Raw genomic sequence first — 27,941 nt, 5'->3', positions numbered from 1 at the left:
TCGGAAACAGTCTCCAGGCTCTGAGCCATCATCAGCCCAGAGCCCGACGCGGGGCTCGAACTCCCGGACCGCGAGATCGTGACCTGGCTGAAGTCGGACGCTTAACCGACTGTGCCACCCAGGTGCCCCCACACCCACCTTTAAAGTGGGCTCCTGGGGCGCCTGGGTGGCTCCGTTGGTTAAGCACCCAACTCTTGATTTCTGCTCAGGTCATGATCTCATGGTTTGTGCGTTCGAGTCCTGCCTCCGGCTCTGCACTGACAGCATGGAGCCTGCTTAGGATTCTCTCTCTCTACTTCTCTTTCTCTCTCTCTCTCTCTCTGCCCCTCCTCAGTTCTCTCTCTCTCAAAATAAATAAACTTTAAGAAAAAAAATAAAAACAAAATAAAGTGGACTCTGGAAGGACTAAAGATCCAATTTTGAAAGTGAAAATATATTTTTTGAAAAAACATAACGTAGGAGGATATCTTCACGACCTAAGGAATGAGGACGAATCAGTAAGGAGGGAAATCTATTAATTTGGTGACATCATAATTAAGAGAGTCTGCTCAACAAATGACACTGAGAGCTAACAGACGGATGACGGGCTGAAAAAAAGATATTCACAATATCTAATACGTAACATGTGCGTGGGACACCTGCATACCCGTATGAGAAAGAGTCTCCGTAGAGGATGCTGTGGTGTTCCCGCAGATCCTGCAATCCTTAGCCAAGGCCCTCACTGCCCCAGCTCAGCCAAAGAGGCGTGCCTCACCCAGGATCAAGTGCCCTCCCTGAAGGCATCTTGGGTGAATGACCGGTCCAGGAGGGAGAATAAATGCCTAGCCCCCTTGCTTCGATCAGACGACGCTGAAAATCCACCTCAGAATTCCCTGCGGTTCTGTTGGGAGCTTCAGAGCTACTTGGTCGCTATTCGGCTTCTCCCTCTGTGCGATGCTACTTCTCTCACTCGTTTACAGGTGTCGTTCCTGAGAGCATCCCCATCACACCCCCTCCCAAAGCTTCTTGCGTGCCAACTTCACAGAGGAACGTAACCTATGTCCGTCGATACTGAAAGTGGCTTTAGGAAACGAAGTACAATGGGATTTCAGAGCTGGATCACCCGCTGGTTGCCTGACCATGAAGACGCTGTCATTGGTGGTTTGCAGAGTACCGGTGACCTCTGGCATGCACGTATGGCGCAATTGGGCAAATCGTCACCGGTGGTGAACTGGAACGAAGTAGGAGAGGAGAATGAACCGCAGGGTGCAATATACCAGGTGTTGGACAGTTTCAAAGACTGGAATCGGACGGCTGTTGCCGGAGGCTACGAAAGCCCTGGAGAAACGATACAAGGCCAAAGGTGATTACCACCATTGTCACCAGTGGAGCGTGAACTCACCGTTGTGGTCCTGGCAAAAAGCAGAGAGCCTGGAAGATGACAGTGGACTATTGTCAACCCCACCAAGGAGCAACACTGATTGCACCTGTTGTGCCAGATGTGGTGTCTTTTTTGCTAGAGCAGATTAATGCAAACTCAGATGTGAGGGACAGGGTCGCTGAACTGTAAAATGCATTCTGGGGCGCCTGGGTGGCTCAGTTGGTTGGGCGTCCGACTTCGGCTCAGGTCACGATCTCGCAGTCCGTGAGTTCGAGCCCCGCGTTGGGCTCTGGGCTGATGGCTCAGAGCCTAGAGCCTGCTTCTGATTCTGTGTCTCCCTCTCTCTCTGCCCCTCCCCCGTTCATGCTCTGTCTCTCTCTGTCTCAAAAATAAATAAAACGTTAAAAAAATTAAAAAAAAATAAATAAATGCATTCTTTTCCCTCCCTACTGGACAGAAGGACCAGAAGCCGTTCACATCCATATGGGACAGAAAGAGTATATATACACACAGTCTTGTTCCAGGACTTTGTCAACTCTCCTGCCATTTATCTGAAGGGACCTGGACCCCAGGTCATCTCATGAATAAGAACCAATCTTTTTTTTTAATTTAGTTACTTATTTTGAGAGAGGGGTGGGGCAGAGAGAGAGGGAGACAGACAGAATCCCAAGCAGGCTCCACACCCGCAGCACAGAGCCGGACTCAGGGATGATCTCACCAACTGTGAGATCATGACCTAAGCTGAAACCAAGAGTCCAATGCTTAACCGAGGTACTCAGGTGCCCCAAGAATCAATCTCTGCCCTGAATTATTTCATAGTCCAGAGAGAGAGAGAGAAAGACAAACAGACAGAAGGTAACAGGAAGATCACACAACAATTTACTCTGGGATGGCTTGTACTAGTCAGGACTCTTGATGGCCACTGCAAGGGACAGAAACCTAATTAGAACTGGCTTAAACAAAAAGTCCCAGGTTCGAATCTCACTGATTAGGCTTGACTCTGAGTCCATTCCTGAACCAGTCACACCAGCTAGGGGAATAGAATACTCAGATCGATTAGTCCTAGTCACATGCTCTGTCCCGGAATGAGGGATGAGGTGGGGTTAAGATCAACCCACTGGACCAAAAAGCAAGGAGGGGATGGTTCCCTAAAGGACAACTAAGGACAATTATGAAATTGGTGCTGGTTAGGTAAAATAAGCAGATGTCCCCGGGAGGGCTCAGGTACGGTGGCCATTTGCCTCGGGGAGACCAAGGAGGATGGAGGAAGTGGACATTTGACTCGGGCCCCAAAGAACAAGGAAGCGTTTGTCAGGTGGGAAGGACGTTCCAGGCAGAGGGCCAAGCATGTGCAGAGGCATAGGACTGTGAATGGGCGCTACATGTCTAGAGAAGAAAGCAAGGGGCGCCTGGGTGGCTCAGTCGGTTAAGCGTCCGACTTCGGCTCAGGTCATGATCTCACGGTCCGTGAGTTTGAGCCCCGCGTCGGGCTCTGTGCTGACAGCTCAGAGCCTGGAGCCTGTTTCAGATTCTGTGTCTCCCTCTCTCTCTGACCCTCCCCCATTCATCCTCTGTCTCTGTCTCAAAAATAAATAAACATTAAAAAAAATTAAAAAAAAAAATAGAGAAGAAAGCAATTCTCAGTGGTGAGGGATGGGGCCAGAGAGCTGTGGGGCCCAGTGTAGAGAAGATCTGTCTAGAACAAGACAGTATGGACCTATGTCCAATATATTGATATGAAATTATTATTGTCAAATATTAATTTGGTGGAGCACCTGGCTGGCTCAGCTGGGGGAACATGTGACTCTTGATCTCAGGGTCATGGGTTTGAGCCCCATGTTGGGTGTGTAAATTACTAAAACAATAATAATAAATTTAAACAGTATATATTCGATTTTCTCTAGATCAGTAAAGGGGACTTCATGTGAGGCAGGATGTCTACTGTTTAGAATGTCAGCTGCCATGGTCACAGAGAGATTATTGTTTACTGATGTACCCATGTGCCTGGAACAGTGTCTGGCATATGGAAAGAGCTCAGTAAATATTTGCGTGATAAATGTCTGGGTTTAACCTTAAGCATTCGATTATATTAGGTATGCCACAAAATTCCCAAGTAAAGGAATGGGATTGGCAGAGCTTAATAAAGACCAGAGTAAGGACTAGGAAAACTGATAAGGTTGAAAAGAGGTAGAAAGATAATAATTAATTAATTAATGTTAACGTTTATTGGGCACATATCCATTACGGATTGCTTATACTCCTTAGTGAATGTCTAAACATCTTGTATTAAAATCATTTCTTTTCAACACACACGCTTTCTTTACTTTTTTTTAGTGTTTATTTATTTTTGAGACAGGGGGAGAGGTGGAGAGCGAGGGAGACACAGAATCCGAAGCAGGCTCCAGGCCCTGTGCTGTCAGCACAGAGCCTGACGCGAAGCTCGAACTCACGAACCGTGTGATCATGACCTGAACCCAAGTCGGACGCTTAACCACCTGAGCCACCCAGGCGCCCCGATGATCTCATTTAATTCTTCTTTTTTTTTAATTTTTTTTTCAACATTTATTTATTTTTGGGGCAGAGAGAGACAGAGCATAAACGGGGGAGGGGCAGAGAGAGAGGGAGACACAGAATCAGAAGCAAGCTCCAGGCTCTGAGCCATCAGCCCAGAGCCCGACGCGGGGCTCGAACTCCCAGACCGCGAGATCGTGACCTGGCTGAAGTCGGACGCTTAACCGACTGCGCCACCCAGGCGCCCCATAATTCTTAACCACCACCCTACGAGGCAGGTTTTATGATCTCCACTTACAGATGAGGACAATGAAGCTCAGAGAGGTTAAGTGAGTTGCCCAAGACCACACAGTTAGTAAGAAGTTGCACTGACATTCAAATCCCATCTGTTTCTCTCTTAAGAAAAATAAATCCTTATGAAGCAAGCGCCTTCTACATTCTGGGCACTGTTCTAGATGTCACAATCTACCCCACAACACATTTCTGCCGGTGGCATTTTTATCACCATCGGGCCCATGTGATAGACACGGAAATGAAGGCACAGGCAAGTAATTCAGCCACAGTCACAGGTAAACAAGCCACACAGGCTGGATCTGAGCCCAGGCAGACCAGCTCCAGTCTTCAATTCTTACCCAATACCACCCTGCTGTTTGGCTATGACACTGTGCTGACCCAGAGGGGCCCGTAGGACTCAACATAGGAGCCAATTTGTCTTACTAAAATATAAACACAGACTTTAGATACAGCCTTGAGTTTGAATGCCCGGTTTTTCACTGAGCGAGCGGCTGGGTGACTTTAACATCTCTGAGCCCCAATTTCCTCAGTTGTAAAAGGGGAATAATGAGGATATCCACCTTGCAACTGTAAGGATTAAATTAGGGAATGTCTATAAAATTCCTGGCATGGTTCCTGCCCCAGATCAAGAGATTTTAGTGACTTATGTATTTATATTTGCTCCTCTCTCATCAAGGATATTTAACCTAGATCGGGGTCTTAACTCTTTTGTGCCAGGGACCCCTGTGACAGTCGGGGGGAGCTGATGAGACTTCCCCAAACAATAACATGCATAAGATTACCAGGGAAACTAAGTATGATAAAATATCGTCATCAAAAATGTCTCAAATTCAGGGGCGCCTGGGTGGCGCAGTCGGTTAAGCGTCCGACTTCAGCCAGGTCACGATCTCCCGGTCCGGGAGTTCGAGCCCCGCGTCGGGCTCTGGGCTGATGGCTCAGAGCCTGGAGCCTGCTTCCGATTCTGTGTCTCCCTCTCTCTCTGCCCCTCCCCCGTTCATGCTCTGTCTCTCTCTGTCCCAAAAATAAATAAACGTTGAAAAAAAAATGTCTCAAATTCAAATTTATGAGGCGGTAATATGCGTGCTTGTTAACGCACGGAATCATAAAATGGGGTGACATCTAATAATTACCGTAAGTTCAAAGAAGTGATAACGATAAAAGACATTTGAGGGTGATCTGTGGCACCGGCCTTGCTAAGTCTACTGAGGTTCGTTGCCTACATTCATAATCGAAGGAAACGCAACATTCCAGTAAGAGGTTGGGGGCGGGGGAGATGTAATTTTTTCCCATCCAAGTTCATGGACACCCCTCCCTCGCACCGAGTTAAAAAAAAAAAAAAAGCTGGTTAAGAGGAAGGCGATGTTGGGGAAACTCTGAAATTGGCTGGTTTGTTTGGAGACTCCTCATAAATTGGCCTCTTCAGTCTTGCCCTGGATGTTATTTATCTGGCCCCGTATGGAGAGAGGTTGCACGTCTCGAACTCACTATGTCCAAAACCAGAACTCCTGGTCTTCCTTCCCTGTCCAGGTCTGCCCCACCCAAAACCTTCCTCTGGCCAGCAGAAACCTCGGAGGTGCCCCGACGTCTCCCTCTCACACTCCCCATCTAGCCCATCAGGAAACCTGCTGTCTCTGCCTTCAGAATAAATCCAGAATCCAACCACCACTCACCGCCTCCACTGCTTCCAAAAGGGCAGGGTCTCTTAGCTGGCGACAGCCACAGCCCCTTCCCCGTCTCCCTGCTTCTTCCCCGCCCCCGCGGTCTACTCCCAACACAACCCAACACACCAGAGTGGCCCTTTCCTGGGTAAGGACCCCTTGCCATCTCTGTCACATGCACACACCCTCCCCTTCTTGCTATCGGTCAAACGCACTGGGCAAACTCCCACCTTCCGGTCTTTGTACTGACTTGACTGTTGCCTCTGACAGTGATAATTTGCTCAAACACCGCCCCCAACGCCCATTTCTCTTTTATTTATTTTTAAAAAGGGTTTATTGGGGCGCCTGGGTGGCGCAGTCGGTTAAGCGTCCGACTTCAGCCAGGTCACGATCTCGCGCTCCGTGAGTTCGAGCCCCGCGTCAGGCTCTGGGCTGATGGCTCAGAGCCTGGAGCCTGTTTCCGATTCTGTGTCTCCCTCTCTCTCTGCCCCTCCCCCGTTCATGCTCTGTCTCTCTCTGTCCCAAAAATAAATAAACGTTGAAAAAAAATTTTAAAAATAAAAAAAAGGGTTTATTTATTTTGAGGGGGGGGGGAGGGAGAGAGAATGCGTGCAGGAGTGGGGGATGGGCAGAGAGAGAGAATCCCAAGCAGGCTCCACACTGTCAGCACAGAGCCCCAGGCGGGGCTTGAACTCACAAACCGTGAGACCGTGACCCGAGCTGAAATCAAGAGCTGGATGCTCAATCGACTGAGCCACCCAGGCGCCCCCCGCCCCGCCAATTTCTCCTTTAAATCCTCACGCAAACGTCACCACCTCCATGAGGTCTGTCTTGATCACCCTAAATGTACAACTGGGTCTCCAATACCCCTAGCCAGCTGTACTTTTTCCTTTGTCCCCAGCATATAAGACACACCGTGTTACATAATTTACGTATTTATTACGTTTATTTTTTGTCTACCTCCTGCCTCCGCCCCACCCCCAACTAGAATATAAGCTCCATTAAAAAAAAAAAAAAAAGGATCTTTGCTTTGATCACAACTACAACGGGGGGGGGGGGGCGGTGGTGGCACATACTAGGTACTCAGTAAATTCAGTAACTCAATGAATAAAGCATGGTTGGCGGGTTGCACGTTGTAGTGAAAACAGCTCAGACCCAAGAATCTGAACCAGGCTGTGTTCCCAGCTGCCAAACTGTGCTACCCTGGGGCCGCTCCACATCTCTCTGAGCCTCAGCTTCCTCATCTGTCATGTGGAAGTCGCAAAACCTATCTCACAAACTTATGAGGATTAAGTGGGCCTGGCACTTCCTAGGTGTTTCATAAATGCCGGTTCCGGCTCCCTTCTGATCTGGAGTAAGCAACTTCCTCCTGCTGGCACGGGGTCCCGGGAGCTCCCGTGAAAGGGCAAGGCTCGCGTCCCCTTCCTTCGTCCTGTTCCCAAAAAAGGCTCAGAATAGAACCAAAGTCTCCCGGCTCCGCTGGGACTTGTAGCCAACAGACCACACGACCACTTTTTTCCTGTCCACTACTTTCTTTTGAGGTGGAAAGTAGTCGTTGGAATGACTTACCCAGGGGCAGGGAAAGGAAAAAACAGCAAAAATTGTTTTAAAAGGGAGTTATACAAGCATATGCAGGAAAACCCCATTGAGGGACATAAATGCTGATTCAAAGGAGGAGGAAATATGAAATTTTGACAGTTTTCCAAGCCTTCCCTGGTCCCGAATTTCCTCTCTTCCATCACACATTTTTCTCGCCCACAAAATAGGCATTAAGAAAGATGACAGGTCAGAAAATAGACCATGTAGAAAAGAGGAAGGAGTTTGAGGTTGTTGTTAGCAGGCGTTTAAATGCTACTCCCTATTACCACCAGCCAGTTCCCTAAGTAATGATGGGGAAAAGCAGGCTCGAGCAGAAGCTGATGTCTCCCCAGGGAAGGAGAGGGAATTCTGGATCACTAATGATCCAGTTTTCCAGGGCTGCTTTGATCTTCTGCCCGATCCAGGGCTGGGGACCAGCAGGCCGGGACTCCAAGGAAAACCGGACTTCACGGCAGGTCCCAAACAGCTGCCTTCCCACAAGGGCGTGTGCCTGCCGTGCCGGGTCGTCCCAATATCCAGCCCAGCTTGTGTCTGGCTCCTGTGCCCTTGTCCTTCAGCCCCGGGCCCCTCTTCCTCCCCACCCAGAACAGAGCTGAGCTGGCGTCTGAAAATGAGTAAGTGTGTAAGTGAGACTGCACACTGGTCTTTGTGGAGGATTTGTTTTTGCCAAGCGGCTTGGTGGAGAAGATTGCACTTCTTGGTTATTTTTAAACCTGGATTTCTGGAATTTGATTTGGGGGGGGAGGTGGGGGACAACAACAAAACCCAGGAACTCAAGTCCTGAGGGGCTGGTGGCTCCGGGTATCTTCTTTAGGAGGTTTGATGCCCCTTGAGCCGACAGGAGCCCAGGGAGTGTTGGGCTGGCAGAGAACGGAGATGCTGAGGGCTTCTAGGCAGTTCCAGAAAGCTCTGGAAAGCCCTGCTCTCCTTCCCATGGGGAGAAAATGCCATGGCTACAGGATGTCTTACTTCCTGCACTCGCACGTGGGCATTTGCCGCATGCTGGCTCTGAGCTGGATAGTGATGGAAAAGGTCTCAGTCCCTGGCCAGATGCAGCTCATCCTTTAGTTGAAGACGTTGATGGTTGCAACATATTTAGGCTGTGGGCCTGATAGGGGAGGATACAGAGCTGGGGATGGAGATGCTCACCAGGTCCAGAGGGATCCAGAAAGACTCCAACTCTGAAGAAGGAGTGGGAGTTAGCAGAGCACAGCCAGAGAGGACTGTGGGAGGGGGACGAAAAATCAGGGGCTTGGAGGCGTAGACAGACTTGACTTCTAGTTCTGTTCCACCTCTGACGCGCTGTGTCGTCTAAGCAACTTTGTTTATTTTCCCTGCACCTTATTCTCCTCACCTGTAAGATAGGGGTAATAGGAATCCTTTACCTAAAAAACTAACATTGGGGCACCCAGGTGGCTTAGTCCATTGAGCATCCACCTCTTGGTTTCAGCTCAGGGCATGATCTCACAGCTCGTGGGTTCGAGCCCCACGTTGGGGTCTTCACTGAGCGTGGAGCCTGCTTGGGATCCTCTCTCTCCTTCTCTCTCTGCCCCTTCCTCTCCCCCTCTCAAAGGAAATAAATAAACATTAAAAAAAAAAGCTAACATTTATTGAGCCTGTACTGGGTATCAGGCACTGTTCTACGCACCCTACATAACAGCGACCCAAAGGATAATTTTCAAAAAAGATAAGATATGACTTATCATAAGGATATGGGATGAACCTGTATTGAAGATTTTATGGAACTTATTAGATGATGGGGGAACCAGTTAGGTTCACAATTAAAGGGAGATAGGGAGTAATTATACACAATTATAGGGAGATAAGGAGCAATGAAATTAATCTATAAACAAATGCAAAACTGGCTAGGTTGGTCAGTATCCACAGGTAATCAATTACACTCTGCTAGACACAATCTGCATTTCAATAGACAAGAAGCATCTCCATTACCGTCAACTTTCTACAGTTTTGAGCTATAAAGTAGCTCAGTGGTAAGGAAAGGCAGAGGTAACTGGTTCACCGGCCAGGCAAGATGCCCACTAAATTTCAAGGTCCTCCCAACTTGTCCCTGTGGTCCCTGCAAAACCCCTTATGATCATAATAATCTCAAAGAAAAATTATTCTTGATCACAAAATAAAGCCTGTCCTCATAATCTGGTCTGATAGTTTACACAGGTGCGGTGAGTGTATTAATTTGCCCTAAGGACCTCCCAAATTTGCTTTGCAAACTTTAAAGCCATTAGGTTTTAAACAATTACAAAATTAACTTTTGTCTGGAAGTTTTCCTAAGGAATCTCCAACTGGAATTTCAGAAGGCTCTATTATTTGTTATTCCTAGGTTAAGAAACCCAACCCAGATTTCTTTCACCTGTCATAGCTGTAAATTTGGGTGAGTTCTTCTCTTTTTGAGGTCCCCCAAATATTCCAAATATCCTACCTTAGCACTTGTAAACCAGGTACCAGGTCAGGTTTCTTAGAGATCTTTGTAGGCATTAACTCCATAAGTAGATCCAACATGTATTCCTTAAAAAGTCGTGTCATACCTGATTTGAGGAACATCATTCTCCAATATGGCTCTTGATGCCTTGAGGTACAATCAATTTATCCTGGTAAGAAGTAGGACATCAGGTATTTTATTTATTTATGTATTTATGTATTTATGTATTTATTTAATGTTTATTTTATTTTTGAGAGAGACAGAGCGTGAGTGGGGGAGGGGCAGAGACAGAGGGAGACACAGAATCCAAAGCAGGCTCCAGGCTCCGAGCTGTCAGCACAGAGCCCCGGGCGGGGCTTGAACCACGAACCCTGAGAACATGACCTGAGCCAAAGTCGGATGCCCAACCGACTGAGCCACCCAGGCGCCCCAGGTATTTTATTTTAAGTTTATTTATTTATTTTGAGAGAGAGAGAGAGAGAGAGGGAGGCACAGAGAGAGAGAGAGAGAGAGAGAATCCCAAGCAGGCTCTGTGCTGTCGGTGCAAAGCCCAATGTGGGGCTTGAATTTGTGAACTGCAAGATGATGACCTGAGCCGAAATCAAGAGTTGGACACTTAACCAACTGAGCCACCCAGGCGCCTGAAGATCAGATATTTTAAATGGTTTAGTTCAGTTTACAAAAGCAAAATCAGATAAGTTGTTATGGATAAACAGATGGCTTAAGAAGAAAGACAAAGGGATTCCTTATGAATCTGGAAAATGGAACACTAAAACACGATCAACCATATTCCAAACAGATAACTACCATAAAATTTCCCTTGTCAGTTCATTCAGTCTTGTGTAATTAATTCTTCTTCAGCTGGCTCTCGAGTTGGAGTCTCATGAAGCCATCTGCTCGACCATAGAGTCCTGGAAATCTTGACTCACTCCACAGGTACAGTCTAAAAGTTGTCTAAGCTGAGTCAACTCAGTTTTGAATGCCAGTAGTTTCAAAGATCTGTTATAGTCCTTTCCCGCAAAGCTCTGAGACCGGATTCTTTGATGAAAACACGAACCCTGTGGCTTATAGCAGGGTCCTCAGGCAAACCTCAGCTATTTTAGGTGGCAGGGACTTGAAATGGCTCTGGTTAACTTATGACTGATAATTCTCCAGTGTGAAAGGTCTGATGATGGTTCATAGTAAGAATCAGGAAACTGACAAGGAAATTAAGTTGTTTCTGGCAAGCTAAACAAAAGATAATCAAATCATTGCAAAAAGAATAAAATGTAGGCAAAATACTCTGAAGATGATGATTAAGTCTATTTTCGAAGAAGTCAGTTAACATTACATCTGATTCATAAAAATAGATGAACGTAATTGGTACAGAGGAAGAGATCTTAAGAGATAACATACAATAATCCTGAGACACAATCCTTGCCATACCAAGGATATCAAGAGATTCGGTAAGTCTAGAGTAGGACCTAGAAATCTTATAGATGTCTATAGATCTCTAGCCCACAATAAGTCTGATGTGCGTCCCACTGGCCTAGACCATGCTAGATCCAAACAGAAGAAGGAAGATTACAGCAAGTGAAGATTTTAAATAATATCTGAACTTATGATACACTATGCTGTTGTTGCCAATATCATCACCCCAAGTACCAACAGGACTCTGATCTAGGAAAACTCAACAGAACTATTTCAAAATTGTTCTAGTTCTTTTTTTTTTTTATGTTTATTTTTCAGAGAGACAGAGCACGAGTGGGGGAGGGGCAGAGAGAGGAGGAGACACAGAATCCGAAGCAGGCTCCAGGCCCTGAGTTGTCAGCACAGAGCCCAACGCGGGGCTCAAACTCACAAACCACGAGATCAGGACCTGAGCCAAAGTCAGACGCTCAACTGACTGAGTCATCCAGGTGCCCCCATAATTATTCTAGGGCCAGTTCATTGTTAAGATGGACCAGTTCATAAAGAATGTTTTTCTACTATGGCTTTCCAGGGATCCTATGGGAAATCTCAAAGTTAGTTTTAGGTGTAGCAGATATCTTGAAATTTTTCTTTACCTTTCTCTTTTTTTATATTTAGGATCCAGTCACAGGAAGGCAAACGTTTAGACAAGTTATCAGAGATTTGGACATTCAGTTAAGCTAGGATCTTGAGTGCCTGTGATTATGATAATAAAGCATTTACAAAGAAGCATAGACAGTAATAGAATGGCAAAGAACATTAACTCATTTGTGAATGAGGAATCTTTGTTCTTTTTCCCCCTCCTTAAATAATTTTTTAAGTCTATTTATTCATTTTGAGGGAGAGAGAGAGAGAGAGAACATGAGCAGGGGAGGGGCAGAGAGAGAGAATCCCAAGCAGACAGAGATAATCCCACTGTCAGTGTGGAGCCCAATGCAGGGCTCGAACTCACAAACGGCAAGATCATGATCTGAGCCAAAATCAAGAGACGGACGCTTAACCGACTGAAGCACCCAGACGCCCCATTCCCCCTTAAATAATTAAGGATATAATAAAATCAAAATAAATCATAGAAAATGATGAAGACATGGAATCTTTGCAACCTAGATATCTATGCAAAAAGCAAAGAATAACCTTTTACATGGCAGGTGAAAGCAAGAATCAGCAAACCAAGAAAACAAGCCAATCAGCATCGAACCAACTCTGCTAAGATGTTAACATACTTCATAGCTTCTTCTCAGACTTCTCAGACATCACAAGCCAAAGCAAATAAAATTTACGTTTATATAAACTCTTTTTTACATTCAGGATCAAACTGAAACTTTACTTGAACATAGCCTGTCTCTTTCACGGGTTCCACGAGGCCAAAATAATTTTTCATATTAATACTAAGGTGTTGTGTTAATATGCAATGAGTTTTATCTTCTGATGAATCAATAAATATTGTTTTAAAGTTTTATTTATGTAAGTAATCTCTACACCCCATGTGGGGCTCGAACTTATGACCCCGAGATCAAGAGTCACATGTTCTTCTGACTGAGCCAGCCAGGCACCCTTGGTAAGTATTTTAAAACTTATTCAGTTTTTCCCAGTTTCAAATTCCAATATGGTATATATTAACAGTTGAAATTCACATGAATAAAAGCTGTTTGGGGTCCTCAATAAGTCTTGAAAACGCAAAGAGATCAAGAGATTAACAAAAAAAAAAAGCGTAGGGGCCCCTGGGTGTCTCCGTTGGTTAAGCATCCGATTTCAGCTCAGGTCATGATCTCATGGTTCATGGGTTCAAGCCCCACATCGGGATCTCTGCTGTCAACACACAGGCACCTTCAGATCCTGTGTCCTCCTCTCATTCTGCTCTCCCCCGTGTACACGATCTCTCTCTCAAAAATAAACAAACATCTTAAAAAACCCTAAGAACCTCTGCTTACATACATGTTACATTTCTCTTTTACAAATGCTCCTAGTATAATCTCAACCACTCAGAGGAATTTTTATTTATTTCTTTTAGATTTTACTTAAAAAATTTGTTTAATGTTTACTAATTTTTGAGAGAGAGAGAGACAGACAGAGACAGAGCATGAACAGGAGAGGGGCAGAGAGAGAGGGAGACACAGAATGCAAAGCAGGCTCCAGGCTCTGAGCTGTCAGCACAGAGCCCAATGCAGGGCTCAAACTCATGATCTGTGAGATCATGACCTCAGCCAAAGTCGGACACTTAAAAGACTGAGCCACTCAAACGTCCCTGAATTTTACTGTTAAGTAATCTCTACACCCACTGTGGGGCTCTAACTCACAACCCCAAGTCAAGAGTCACACGCTCCACCAACTGAACCAGTCAGGTGCCCCTATGAGTTTGTATTTTTAACCAAAGCTTTACTTTTTACTAACTGGGGCATGTGGGGGTAGCTAATGAAGACCCCTCAGCCTTACCCCAGGATTGGAGCAGGTGAGCAAAGTTTACAGTGCAACTTTCTGCAGCCACACATCTCTCTTACACCTTTAAAAAATGCTCGTTAAAGGGGCGCCTGGGTGGCGCAGTCGGTTAAGCGTCCGACTTCAGCCAGGTCATGATCTCGCGGTCCGTGAGTTCGAGCCCCGCGTCAGGCTCTGGGCTGACGGCTCAGAGCCTGGAGCCTGTTTCCGATTCTGTGTCTCCCTCTCTCTCTGCCCCTGCCCCGTTCATGCTCTGTCTCTCTCTGTCCCAAAAATAAATAAACGTTGAAAAAAAAATTAAAAAAAAAAAAGAAAAAGAAAAAAAATGCTCATTAAAATAACTCAGAATATAGCATTTAGATAACAAACATATAAGCAGTGTAGGGGTGCCTTGGTGGCTCATTTGGTTAACTGTTCGACTCTTGATCTTAGTTTAGGTCTTGATCTCAGGCTCGTGAGTTTTATATATATATATATATATATATATATATATCCCAACTATATATATATATATATATATCCCATATATATATATATCCCAACTATATATATATATATATATAACATGTTATATATATATATATATATATATATATATATATATATAAAAGCAGAGTATTAAACTAAAATCATGCTTAGTAACCAATGTTTCAGTATTGTATCCCAGAAATTATTTGGATATCAATGATTATCCATTAAATAACTCAACTTAAGGGCTCTTGGGTGGCTCACTCAGTTGAACATCTAGCTCTTGGTTTCGGCTCAGGTCATGATCTCACCATCATGGGATTGAGCCCTGCATCAGGCTCTGGGAAGACAGTGCAGAGCCTGCTTGGGATTCTTTCTCTCTCCCTCTGTCTCAACATAAGTAAATAAGCTTTAAATAACTCAATTTAATATCAGTTTTCAGGCAACTGATGATCTTGGAAATTAACTACTAGCAGACATACTGTAAGATATGATCACTGTTAAAGTGCGTCAGGGTGATTCAATTTAGTTCAATACGAATTTACATTTCTTCACTTTGTAAATATTATGCATGAATAAGTTAGCTTATTTGAATAACAAGCCTGAATAAGTTCAGAGTAAACAAACCCAAGTAGAATATAATGTACACTGTTATTATACCCACACTGACAAATCAGACAGTTGTTTTCATTAAAGCAAAATTGTTTTCTTTATAGATTTTTTTTTGAAAGTTTTATTTATTTAAGTAATCCCTACCCCCAACGTGGGGCTTGAACTCACCACTGAGATCAAGAGTCACATGTTCTTCCAACTGGGCCAGCAGGCACCTCAAAAAGCAAAATTGTTAAACTAACCTTCTTTCAGCCAAAGATTGATCTTGAGTCTGTGATGCAGGCAGGCTGGGTCTAAGAACACAAGGGAGGGGCCCACAGGACCAGCCAAGACGGTCTTTGGCTTCCCGTGAGCCAAAGAAAATGGAAACAGAGTTTATGGAACAATGTAGGCAGCAGGTGGGAATAACAGAGGGAGCATCTGGAAGACTCGGAAAGGAAAGGAACATGAGTTTCATCATTGCTTGGGGCTAGGGGTTTATATTAGAAAAGTATCTAGGGTCCATGTTCGTCCAGGAATCCGTGGTAGGGTCCAGTCAAGGGCAAGTTCAGGTGAACGACTGGTGTTCTGTAATTTACTGAAGGGAGGTCAGTGTCAGCCAAAGCTTTGTTTGAAGCTTGTGTCCTGGAACAAGTTTGGGATCTGGCTCAGTTTAGGTGTTATCAGGTGCTTGGGGCCTGGGACAAAACTCAGAGAATGATTGATTAGCTTTCTCGCTTCCCCCTTGCAGTGGGAACAAAGCTTCTCTGGCTTAGTCAGAGGCAAAATGTGGCTCATGAGTAAACCGGGCCTGGCAGAAAAACAACAGAGACCGACCCTTGCCAGAACAGTCCCTTTGGGGCGTCTGGGTGGCTCAGTCGGTTGGGCATCTGACTTCGGCTCAGGTCATGATCTCACGGTTTGTGAGTTTGAGCCCCACGTCGGGCTCTGTGCTGACAGCTCGGAGCCTGGAGCCTGCTTCGGATTCTGTGTCTCCCTCTCTCTCTCCACCCCTCCCCTGCTCACGTTCTATCTCTCTCTCAAAAACAAATAAACATTAAAAAAGTGTTTTAAATGGAGTCCCTTCAGCTTTCCCATTTCATAGGTGTCCTTGAATTCTTAAAAGAATTCTCAGTTTCTGGAAGAATAATATTTTGCCTATTATAAATTTAAAGGATTAGAAATCCCATTTCCTCATTTTATTCATATTTGAGAAATAGAATCACTTTAAAAAAAATTTTTTTTTAACGTTTATTTATTTTTGGGACAGAGAGAGACAGAGCATGAACGGGGGAGGGGCAGAGAGAGAGGGAGACGCAGAATCGGAAACAGGCTCCAGGCTCCGAGCCATCAGCCCAGAGCCCGACGCGGGGCTCGAACTCACGGACCGCGAGATCGTGACCTGGCTGAAGTCGGACGCTTAACCGACTGCGCCACCCAGGCGCCCCTAGAATCACTTTTTAAAGATCTCTATGAGATTCAGTAAAGAATTCCTTTACTTTAGGAGACTTCATAACCTAATTTATCAATATCCTGTAAAGACGGGAAATTTTTACATACTTACAAAAGAGATGAGGGGCCTTTCTGCATTACAGATATACAAACATAACAAAACCTCCAGCTTCAGACCTGCGACTATAGCCAAGGGTGGAGAATAAACTCAAAAACACGTAAAACTCACTGGTCCGGATATCAAAGAGCTGTTTTCCTTCCTGGCAAGCATTAAAGTCTTAATTGATTTGAGCTCAAATAGACAAACAAAATGACTAACAAGCCAGATTCTCTGCCTCTCTCAGCAGAGAATTGATCTCTATAATCCATTAACCCATTTACAGAGATTGCTAAATGTTCTGACCATAAAAATCAACTTCCCCATTATTGCTGCCACTAAAGAGGAATAATTTATTGTCTGTCAGGGAGCCAAAACAAGAAACAAAACACAGACTTAGTAAAGAGAACAAGAAGAGAGAAACAGAGAGTTAGAAAAGTTAAGGCTCTTGGGGCGCCTGGTGGCTCAGTCGGTTAAGCGTCTGACTTTGGCTCAGGTCATGAACTTAAAGTTCTAGAGTTTGAGGTTCATGTAGGGCTCTGTGCTGACAGCTCGGAGCCTGGAACATGCTTCAGATTCTGTGTCTCCCTCTCTCTCTGCCCCTCCCCCGCTCACACTCTGTCTCTCTCCCTCTCAGAAATAAATAACCATTAAAAAATTTTTTTTAAAGAAAAGTTAAGGCTCTCTTGCTAGTTGGGATATATTTGTGAGAGCCAAGGAAAGATGTGCTTGCACTTAAACTCACAAATAGATGCAAAACTGAGAAAACTGGTCAATATCCTCAGGACAAAATCAACTGCATTTCACCAGATACAATTTGCATTTCTATTAGCAATGTTTATTGCATTGCCCTCGGTGTCTTATGACTTACAGAGTTGCAAACTAACTCAAAGACCCGGAAAGGTAGCAATCACCACGAAGAGTGAGGTCGTCAGACACTCATTGGTGTTTTTTCTTTCTCTTTCCCATTTCAAAGTCTTTCCCAATTTTTCCCTTCATCTTTTTTTTTTTTTTAAGTTTATTTATTTTTGAGACAGAGCATGAACGGGGGAGGGTCAGAGAGAGGGAGACACAGAATCTGAAACAGGCTCCAGGCTCTGAGCTGTCAGCACAGAGCCCGACGAGGGGCTTGAACTCATGGACCGCGAGATCATGACCTGAGCCGAAGTCGGCCGCTTAACTGGCTGAGCCACCCAGGCGCCCCAGCCCTTCATCTTTTAAGTAGGTGTTCTCATCATCCCCATTTTAGAGAGAGAACTCAAGGCAGAGAGAGCTTGAGCCCAAGGTCACACAGCTAATTAGAGGCTGAATGTCTCCAAGATTTGATTTTTTAAATTTAATTTTATTTTCAAGTAACCTCTCCCCTCAACATGGGGCTTGAACTCATGACCCCAAGATCAAGAGTCACATGCTCTACCAAGTGAGCCAGCCAGGCGCCCCTCCATGATTTGATTTTAATCAGGTATGGTAAGATGTCATACGCGAAGACAACTGCCTTTGAAAGAAGGATTTATTACTTGTAATTCCCAAGAATCAGATGCACACCGTGCGAGGCAGGGCCGCGAGGGAGAGCACCAGGACAAATTAGACAGAAAAAACAGCACGGGCAAAAGCCTCGATCGTGGTTCTCAGGGGAAGGAATGAGAGAGGCCAGGCCTGCAGTTCAAGATGGGCTCGTTTGAATCATGCCAGCAGGTTCCAGGCTATGGGGGAACTCCTAGTTGTCTGGTACCTGTCTCTGGTGTGTGATTAGGGCCGAGGGAATATTGATTCGCTGTGTAAGGGTTGGATAAAGGAGGGGTTAGGGGTGTGGACTTTGAATTGACTGGTTTGTATAGGAAAGGCACACTCAAAGTCAAGTTGTTCACTATCTCTAAGATAGCTAGCCCTGGGAGGGGCACTCTCTCCAGGGTTTGGAAGGCCGTAAGATGTTAAAGCATCATAAAATACAGAAAATGCAAACATGATTAATACATGAGCCTGAATCTGAACTTCAGCCGACCGACTGCTACGATTGTATCACATACACCCTGCCTCTTTTCGTGGGATTATCGTGAGTACTCGCGTTGGGTATATAATACACGTATAATGCTTCGCACATTGCTGGCACTTAGTAAGTCCTTTATAAATCACCAAGGCTGTTACGCAAAGCCCAAGAAGTAAGAGAGAGAACAAGGCTTATTTGGACAACTAAGCAATGCAGTCCGGCTTTACAAAGGAATGCTAGGGAGCGTGGGGGGGGGGGGGTGGGGAGAGGCCAGGTCCTGGAGGCCTAGTTAAGGGGGGTGGAATTTACCCTGAAGGCAAAGAAGAACAACCAAAGAGTTTTAAACAAGGCTCAGATTTGTTCTGTTTGGAGGGCCCCTTTTCTGGCTGCAGTTTGGAGAATGGATTTACCCCAGGGCAGCACTGGAGGCAGTTGTGACCATCAGAGCTGGATGAAGGCTCTGTCTCCCCAGCAACCATTCCTTCCGCACTCCCAGACTTTCATGAGGGCCTCTGCCTCCCCCCTTCTCTCAGGCACTGTGCGGAGGCAGGGGGATCAGGTTCTAACCCCCAACCTCCAGGGACGGAGCACTTGAGCAAGCCAGCCCAAGTCAATCAACTCAGCCCATTTTGGGGGTCACTGTGATTGGGTCAATGATAGGTGTAAAAAGAGTGACTATCAGAACTTTGGCTCAAACTGCTAGAAAACATGCTTTTGGGTGCAGAACTTGAACCTGAGAGGATAGGAGGACTGGAACCACTAAAAGGAGAGAGCCTGGGGATGTCCGGCTGGAGCAGGAGACTCTCGATCTCTGGTTGGTCTGTTTGAGCCCTGCTTTGGGGGTAGAGATTACTTCAAAATACAATCTTAAAAAAACAAACAACGGGGCTCCTGGGTGGCTCAGTCGGTTAAGCGTCCAACTTCGGCGCAGGTCGTGATCTCACTGCTCGTGGGTTCGAGCCCCACATCAGGCTCTGTGCTGACAGTTCAGAGCCTGGAGCCTGCTTTGGATTCTGTGACTCCCTCTCTCTCTCTGCCCCTCCCCTGCTCATGCTCTGTCTCTCTCTGTCTCTCAAAAAATAAATAAACGTTAAAAAAAAATTTTTTTAATAAAAAACAAACAACCAAAAAAAAAAAAAAAAGAAAAAAAGAAAGAAACATAAGAAAGAAACATCTAGAACAGAAGTAAGCCAAGCCCGCGGGAAACAGAAGATGAGTTCCTATGGCAACATCTGAGCCCTGAATCCAGCCTTGCCTGAAGCCATTTCCCTCATAAAGTCCATTTTCGGCCAGATCAATTTGAGTTTGGTTTCTGGCCAACACAATGAAGGTGAAATGACAGCAAATGACTGACTTCAGTGTGTTCCCTAATATCGGCTGGGTACTACAAGGCGGCACAGTCCCACCGCATTGACTGGATGCTCCCCGACGGGATGGTACTTGGAGGTGGGACCTTAGAAAGGTCATGAGGGCAGAGCTCTCAGAAACAGGGTTAGTGTCCTTGTAAAACAGATCTCAGAGTCTGCGTGTTCCTCCCAATACAGGAGGAGAAGCGAAAAGAGAGGCAGATGTGACCTGGGAAGGGGGTTCTCGCCAGACTCCCAATCTACCAGCACCTTGATCTTAGACTTCCCAGCCTCCAGAACCGTGAGAAATAAACTTATATTGTTAACGCACCACCCATTCCATGGTAGTTTGTTCTAAGAGCACAGACAGATTGAGATACCTACCAATGTTTTTTATTGGTGGGGGGAGTTTACCGTCCAAAGCACTCCTGTGCACCGTTGGTAGAAGCCAGTATAACCTCTGCAGAGGATGAAAGTTAGGCCCTAGGTGTTAAAAATTTTTTTAAGTTTTTTCTTTTTTCTTTCTTTTTTGTTTATTCTTTTTTTTTTTTTTTTTTTTTGAGAGAGAGAGAGAGACAGAGTGTGATCAGAGGAGAGGCAGAGAGAGAAGGAGACACAGAATCCGAAGCAGGCTCCAGGCTCTGAGCTGTCAGCACACAGCCCGACGCGGGGCTTGAACCACGAACCCTGAGAACATGACCTGAGCCAAAGTTGGCTGCTTAACTGACTAGCCACCCAGGTGCCCCAAAACTTTAGTGTTTAAATCCTTTAACCCAACAATTCCACATTTAGAGATACTTACACAAACAAGCAAACACAGACAGATGCCAACATAGCGTTATGTATTAAAGCAAACATCAGAGATAACTCAAACGCCCAGCAAAGAGAGAATGAGGGCACCTCTGTGGCTCAGTTGTTTAAGCATCTGACTCTTGATCTCAGGATTGTGAGTTCAAGCCCCACATTGGGCTCTGCGCTGGGCATGAAGCATACTTTAAAAAGAGAGAGAAAACAGAAAAATAAATTATGGAATTTCTGGGGCCTCTGGGTGGCTCAGTAGGTTGAGCATCTGACTTCGGCTCAGGTCATGATCTCGTGGTTTGTGATTTCAGGCCCCACGTCGGGCTCTGTGCTGACAGCTGGGAGCCTGGAGCCTGCTTCCGATTCTGTGTCTCCCTCTCTCTCTGCCCCTCCCCCACTCGTGCAAGCTCTCTCTCAAAAACAAACATTTAAAAAAAGAAAAGAAAAAAATGACGAATGTTATGTACTTTTTAAAAGCCTGCTTTCCGTGTCTACCTCTCTTCTTTTAATATTAAAAAGATACAGTCCACATGCGTCTACCTCTCTTCTTCCAACATTAGAAAGGAAAAATAGCTCAAAATGTTCCAAAAGCAATGACATCACTTAAGTAGATTAAGGGAAAGTTGTACAAGTATTTCAGCAAATGTATTCAGGGTCCTTTTCTCCAAGTTCTGCACAAATTCTAGTAAGTCTTACGATTCCAAGGAGAGCATGAGAATCAGGCCCTTTGGCATTGACAGAGCTCCAAAACTATCCGATCAAAAGCTAGAAGTTCTGCCTTGTTGTTGACAAGCATCCAAATGCTTGAAAACATGGGGAAAATAGACTGACCTTTCCCCTCCTTCATCCTGTTGTTTTGGCTTCGAGCAGGAAGTGCTTTTGTATCCTATTTCAGGACTTGAGGTCTGACCTAGAGATACGGCTCCTACCAACAGAAGAGGAGTTAGAGGGGATGAATGAACAGGGAGGCAGGAGGGAAGAGTGAATCAAAAAGCAATGATCACTTAGTGGTAACAGAAAATCCAGCTCAAGCTGGCTGAGGCAACACGAATCTGAAAAGTCTGCCGACTTCAGGTATGGCTGGATCCAGGGGCTCAACAGGATCAGGACCAGTCTCTCTCTGTCTCTTTGTTGTGAAACTTTATATAGGAAGGCTCTTCCCTGGCTGTGGCACCAGCACCAGCAATGCCAGGCTTAATCTTGTTCTTTCTTAATACCAGCGGGAAGAAGATGCTCTATTTCTCTGGCCATCCCATTGACTTAAATGGCTCCTGATTCTCCTTTGTCTCAATGGGGTCACATGACCATGTTCAAGGCAGTCACTGCGGCCCCCGGAGATAAAGACTAGCATAGGCCTTGTCTGCATGCCTCTTCCTCGAGCTGTCTGTCGCCTCAGAAAATACAGAAACCGCCAAGTGCCTAGATGGGGCTTCAGCTCCATTTCAAACAGCGACAACGCTATGAAGAAAAATAAAGGAGGGCAACGGGGACAAGAAAAAGAAAATCGTTTTGACGCTGCTGGTACCCCTTTCCCTGCTCTTGAGGCTTTTGGGGGTTTAAAGAGTCAATGCCTTCAGCTTTTAGATTTATAGCCTGGAAATTCCCTCTGTCTAAAGTCAGGGATTTCCAGATCAACATTCCAAGGGTAGGGAAAAGAGGTTCATTTTCACACTCTGGGGGGCTTCGGGGTCCTGAGCTTCCCAGGGTTCAAGGGAAGCAGTGCCCTTCCTGGGTCAGAATTCTCCCACTTAACTTTGTTTTTAAAGTTTATTTATTTATTTTGAGAGAGAGAGAGCGAGCGAGCATGTAGGAGGGGCAAAGAGAGAGAGGGAGAGAGAGAATCCCGAGCAGGCCCCGCCCTGCCAGCACAGAGCCCGACGCGAGGCTCAAACCCACAAACGGCGAGATCATGACCTGAGCTGAAAGCCCGAGGCAGACGCCTAACCGAGCCCCCCGGGTGCCCCAGGATTCTTCCACTTAACATTTATTCATCAAGTGCTGCTCTGCTTCAGGCAGAGTTCACTGTGGCGCAGGAGCCCTCGCAGAGTTGACTCTCTGAGATGCACAGACAACAAAGGAACAGCCGTGTGTCACGTGTCTGGTGGTGAGAGAGGCTACGGCGAGAGAGAAAACGGGGTGAGGCAGACAGAGGTCACAGGGCGGTCAAGGACACCCTCTCTGCGGAGAAGACATTTAAGCAAGGACTGAAGGACTTGAGGGATGAAGTCATGCAGTTTTCCGGGGGGAACAGATTCCTAGGCGGAAGGAAGGGCCAGATGCAAGGCCTTGAGGCAAGACAACGCCTGCGCGTTTGCAGGACTGGCCAGGAGGCTGGAACAGAGTGAGGAAGGGAAGAATGGTAGGAGGTAAGATCAGAGAGCCAGTGGGGGGACAGATCACGCCCTGGTAGGCCATGGTGACAATTTTGGCTTTGATCCTGAGTTAGATAGGAAGCCACTGGACACCGTGGACAGAGCTATGACATAATATTATTTCGAGCTTACTGGGAAACAAACGGTTGAAGGAATATTCTGACAGCTGTGTGGAGAACGGACCATAGTTAGCAAGGCTGGAAGCAGCGGGGAGGACAAGGTACCTCCTGCAGTGCTGTAAGAGGTATGAGATGATGCTGGCCCGGACCAGGGTTGCGGCAGGGGTGAGGAGCAGCCAGATTCCAGACGTGCGGCATGACAACGAATGAACGAGAGAGCCGTGTGTACCTTGATGGGTCACAATGATTGTGCTGTTCATAAGCATTTAGGAGGACATTCGTAGACTTCCAGCCAATCAGCATCCGGCTCCCCCTTCCTGCTAGTAGAACCCCAAGCCCCCTGTGTAGGAACTCACTTGGCATCTTCTAGGAATGCCTGGCACCCTTGTAAATGAAGCCAAGAGGGCCTGATCCTTCCACCCTCTGTCCCATAGCACAGAGATGGGCCCAGGACTTAAGCTCAGCCAGTGGACTCTCTAAGGACACAGAGGATGGGAAAGGGGGCTGGAAACCCCACATCCATCACAGAGGAAGCATATGAACTTGACCTATCCTTATCCAGCATAACCTTAGCTGTAGTTTCTGCTATCTGGCTTCCCTCCAGACAAGGCCAGCAGCGCATTGTACAGTTTGGGGAGGCGGGAGGAGGCACCATGTCATTCTATTCTGTTAGTCTATGGCAGCGAACTTTTGGGGTAGATATTTTAGGCTTTTGCAGGTCATACGATCTCTGCGAAACTACTCCGTTTTGCTGCCACAGGGCAGAGGCAGCCACAGACAACATGTCAATGTATGAGTACTGTCGAGGCAGTCACTGTTCTCTGCAGTCCTGCTAGGAGAAACCAGCGATGGTATAAGAAAGAGGTAGTTCCGATAAAACTTTATTTGCAAAAGCACGTGGCGGGCAAGAATTGACCGGCGGGCCATAGTTTGCTGACTCCCGGTCCACAGGAATAGTGCCTTTTGTCCCAGGAATTGTACAAATGTGGCTGATGGGCTTTCAGAGATCCCTTCGTTCCCGCTGATTTTCCAAGCTGGCCCCACGGTTTCCTCTTGGTTCTGCGAACCCCCATATTCTTTGTCGCAGTCAACTCAGGCCGCCATCGTGAAATGTCACAGACCGGGGGGGCTTAAACAACAGATATTTATCTCTCACAGTTCTAGAGGCTGGGGAATCTAGGATCAAAATGCCAGCCAGGTGGGCTGCATTCTAAGGCCTCTTCTGGAGGTGGCTGGCATCTCGCTATGTGCTCACATGAACTCGTCTTTGTGCGTGCTGTGAGTGGGAGGGAGGGCTAGGCCCCTGGTGTCTCTTATAAGGGCACTAATCGTGTCATGAGAGCCCCACCCTCACGACGTCATCTAACCCTAATTACCTCCCAAATGCCACATCTCTAAATACCATCACACTGGGGGACAGGGCTTCCACATACAAATTCGGGGGAAACACAAGCATTCAGTCCATAACATCCTTCTAGTGTTTTCTGGTTTTCGCTGAAGCTAGAATCGGTTTCTGTGGCTTGCAACCAAAAAGCCTAATTGATGCAGCACTTACTCAGTTTGATTTAATTCCGTAGCAAAGGGGATAGCTCAAAGTCCCTCACTCCCACTGCTGGAGAAACCACTCGAAGCAGATTATGACTAACAGGACAGGAGTCATTAGCGTTGTCTTGATTTATGATACATCTGCGTGTTTAAAAGTTTCCTCACTGCATAGTTTCAGCTTCCTACCTCTTTCTTAGAAGGTTGCTGGTTTCTTCAATCAAGGCTGCCCCCAGAACGAGCTGGTTCAGGAACCCAGCCTTCCTCCCCACCTCCTCCCCCCTACTCCCCCCCCCCCCCATCAGCTGCTTGGCTGTTAGAGCTTCTGCTTCCTGTTTACAAAGAGATATGAAATATTACTAGTTAAAGAGTCCACCCCTAATGCTTTGCTACTTCCTTCTGCCTCATAGGATGAATTTCACTTGGCCTTGGTGTTTTATTTGTTTTTGGAAGTCATGGACTTGATGATGTTTGGAAATTTATGACTATATAAGACCATATCTGTAAGGTGTTCAGTTCACATTCGTCATTTCTATTTTATTTATTTATCTACCCCAACCGTGGTCCAAAGAGGACTTACGAAATGTGTCTTGTGCAAAAGATTTAAAAAAAAAAAATTAAGTGATGAAGCTGGGCCAAGCAAAAATTAGGGGAGGGAATAAGTCAGATGAAATAAGAGACAAAAGAAAACACAAAGTTGCCCCAATGCATTATTTCCTAAAGTTCCGGGTAGAGGGCGCCTGGCTGGCTTAAGTCGATAGAATGTGACTCTTGATCTCAGGGTCATGAGTTTGAGCCCCAGGTTGGGCATGGAGCCTACTTGAAAGTAAGTAAATAAATAAATTAAAAAAAAATAAAGTTCCAGGTAGAAGTTAGAGATGTACCGCAAATCTTGCTCTGAGCTTCCTAGTCCGCAAAACAAATAAGGAAATACTTTTGACGTGCTTTTAAGATTGAAAATAAACTAATTACCCAGACAGCGTGGCCGGTCCCAATTCTTTACACAATAAAGGGTAGTTGAATAGCTGCATTTTTTTTTTTGACTCAGAAAACTGAAACTTGTTTAATCCCAGCAAATGTTGTGTGTTTTTGATGTCCTTAAGAAAACTCAAGAAACGTAAATTTCACTTTTCAAATCTGATAAATTGGAGTTGGCTGCTCTCACTGCAACATAATCGTTTTTTTTTCCTCAAACAGTCCCTTTAAGACACTTAAAAGATACTTACTATTTAAAACTTAAACAGTAATAACATGACATGTTTAAGTATTTGCTTACAGACAGATTTCTATAGGGTCTGGTGGGACCCGAAAAGCCTTCCAGTTCAATATGGAAAGATCATTAACATTTTTTGAAATTCTGCTAAAAATCACATATCATTAAATGTATCATCTTAATCTTTTATTATTATTATTATTTTAGAGAGCGAGAGAAGGTGCACACAGGAGAGGGGCAGAGGGGGAGAGAGAGAGAGAGAGAGAAAGATAGACAGAGAGAGAGAATCCCAAGCAGGCTCCACACTCAGCACAGAGCCCAACATGGGGCTCGATCCCACAACCCTGGGATCGTGACCCGAGCCGGAATCATGAGTCGGACGCTCACTGACTGAGCCACCCCGGCGCCCCTCATCTTAATCATTTTGTACAGTTCAGTAGCATTAAGTATACTCACAGTGTTGTGCAACAGATCTCTAGAACGTTTTCATCTTTCAAAACCGAAACTCTGTACCCATTAACTTCCCACTTCCCTTCCCCCAGCCCCTGGCAGCTAGCATTCTACTTTCTGTTTCTATCAGTTTGACTACCCTAAGTACCTCACGTAAATGGAATCATACCCAAATTTATCTTTCTGTGGCTGGCTTATTCCACTTAGCATAATGTCTCAGGTCCATCCACGATAGCACTGACGGGATTTCCTTCCTTTTTAAGGCTGAATAATAGCCCATTGTATGTATCACCACATTTTCTTTTTTTTAAATTTTTTTAAGTTTATTTATTTTGAGAGAGAGAGACAGCACGCGCGCGCATGCAAGTGCGAGTTGGGGGAAGGGCAGAGAGGGAGAGGGAGAGAGAGAATCTGCAAAGCCTGACATGGCGCTCGAACTCACGAATAGTGACATCGTGACCTGAGCTGACATCAGGAGCTAGACGCTTAACCAACTGAGCCACCCAGATGCCCCTACCACATTTTCTGTATCCATTCATTTGTCTGTAGACATTTGGATTGGTTCCACAACCCTAGTCGTGAATAATGCTGCCATAAACATAGGTGTGCAAATATCTCTTTGAGATCTCGCTTTCAGTTCTTAGGGGGTAAATACCTAACACTGGGATTGCTGGATCACTGGTTCACTGGTAATTCTGGTTTTAACGTCTTGAGGAACCTGCACACTGCTTTCCATAGTGGCCGCCCCATTTTAAATTCCCACCAACAGTGCACAAGCGTTTCAGTCTCTCCACATCCTCACCAATGCTTGTTCTCTGTAACATCATTAACTTTGGAGGAGCAAGGGAACAGAGACTTAGGATTTTGTGTCTGATGACAGAGTGCCTTAGCACACTGGCATACCAAGAACCCTTCCAAGGTGTCCTTTAATTGTGAATATGAAACATTTTTAGGGGCGCCTGACGGGCTCAGTCAGTAGAGCACATGACTCTTGATCTCAGGGTTGTGAGTTCAAGTCCAACACTGGGTGTAGAGACTAAAAATACAATCTTTAAAAAAATAATATACGTTCTGGGGCACCTGGGTGGCTCAGTCAGATAAGCATCCAACCTCAGCTCAGGTCATGATTTTTTGGTTTGTGAGTTCAAACCCCTCATTGGGCTCTGAGCTGACAGTGCAGACAGAGCCTGCTTGGGATTCTCTCTCTCCCTCCTGTCTCTCCCTCTCTCTGCCTCTATCCTCCCCATGCTCTCTATCTCTCTCTCTCTCAAACCTTAAAAAAATTGCTTTTAATTTTTTTTACATTTATTTATTTTTGAGAGACAGAGAGAGACAGAGCACAGGTGGGGGAGGGACAGAAAGAGAAGGAGACACAGAATCTGAAGCAGGCTCCAGGTTCTGAGCTGTCAGCACAGAGCCTGACACGGGGCTCGAACCCACAAACCTTGAGATCATGACCTGAGCCGAAGTCGGATGATTAACTGACTGAGCCACTCAGGCACCCCCAAAAAATTTAAAAGAAAATAAACACTTTTAGCAAAAGAATACATTCATGGAATAAAAAGTAAATGGTATAAAATATACAGATTGGGAAGGAAGAGATAAAACTCACTTTGTTCCCAGATGGCATGATTGTGTATGTAGAAAATCCCAAAGCATCAACAAAAGCCTCGTGGAACTAAAAAGCAATTACAGCTGGGAATGCAAGCTGATGCAGCCACTCTGGAAAACAGTGTGGAGGTTCCTCAAAAAACTAAAA

The 27,941-nt window shown here is 45.6% G+C and overlaps 1 long non-coding RNA gene across 1 annotated transcript; it reads right to left on the bottom strand.

The window, feature by feature from the left end:
• Positions 1-412: 412 nt before the first annotated feature.
• On the bottom strand, positions 413-26,236 carry LOC109502128. The gene is made up of 3 exons (XR_002160524.2): positions 26,189-26,236; positions 9,966-10,028; positions 413-1,317 (listed from the first exon to the last, which is right to left on the bottom strand). It is a non-coding gene; the product is annotated as an uncharacterized LOC109502128 (long non-coding RNA).
• Positions 26,237-27,941: the final 1,705 nt, after the last annotated feature.

This window comes from Felis catus, chromosome C1 (genome assembly GCF_018350175.1).
Source record: "Felis catus isolate Fca126 chromosome C1, F.catus_Fca126_mat1.0, whole genome shotgun sequence".
Lineage (NCBI taxonomy): Eukaryota > Metazoa > Chordata > Mammalia > Carnivora > Felidae > Felis > Felis catus.
Note: the sequence above shows the minus strand (reverse complement) of the source record. Positions and strands in the feature narration are given on the sequence as shown.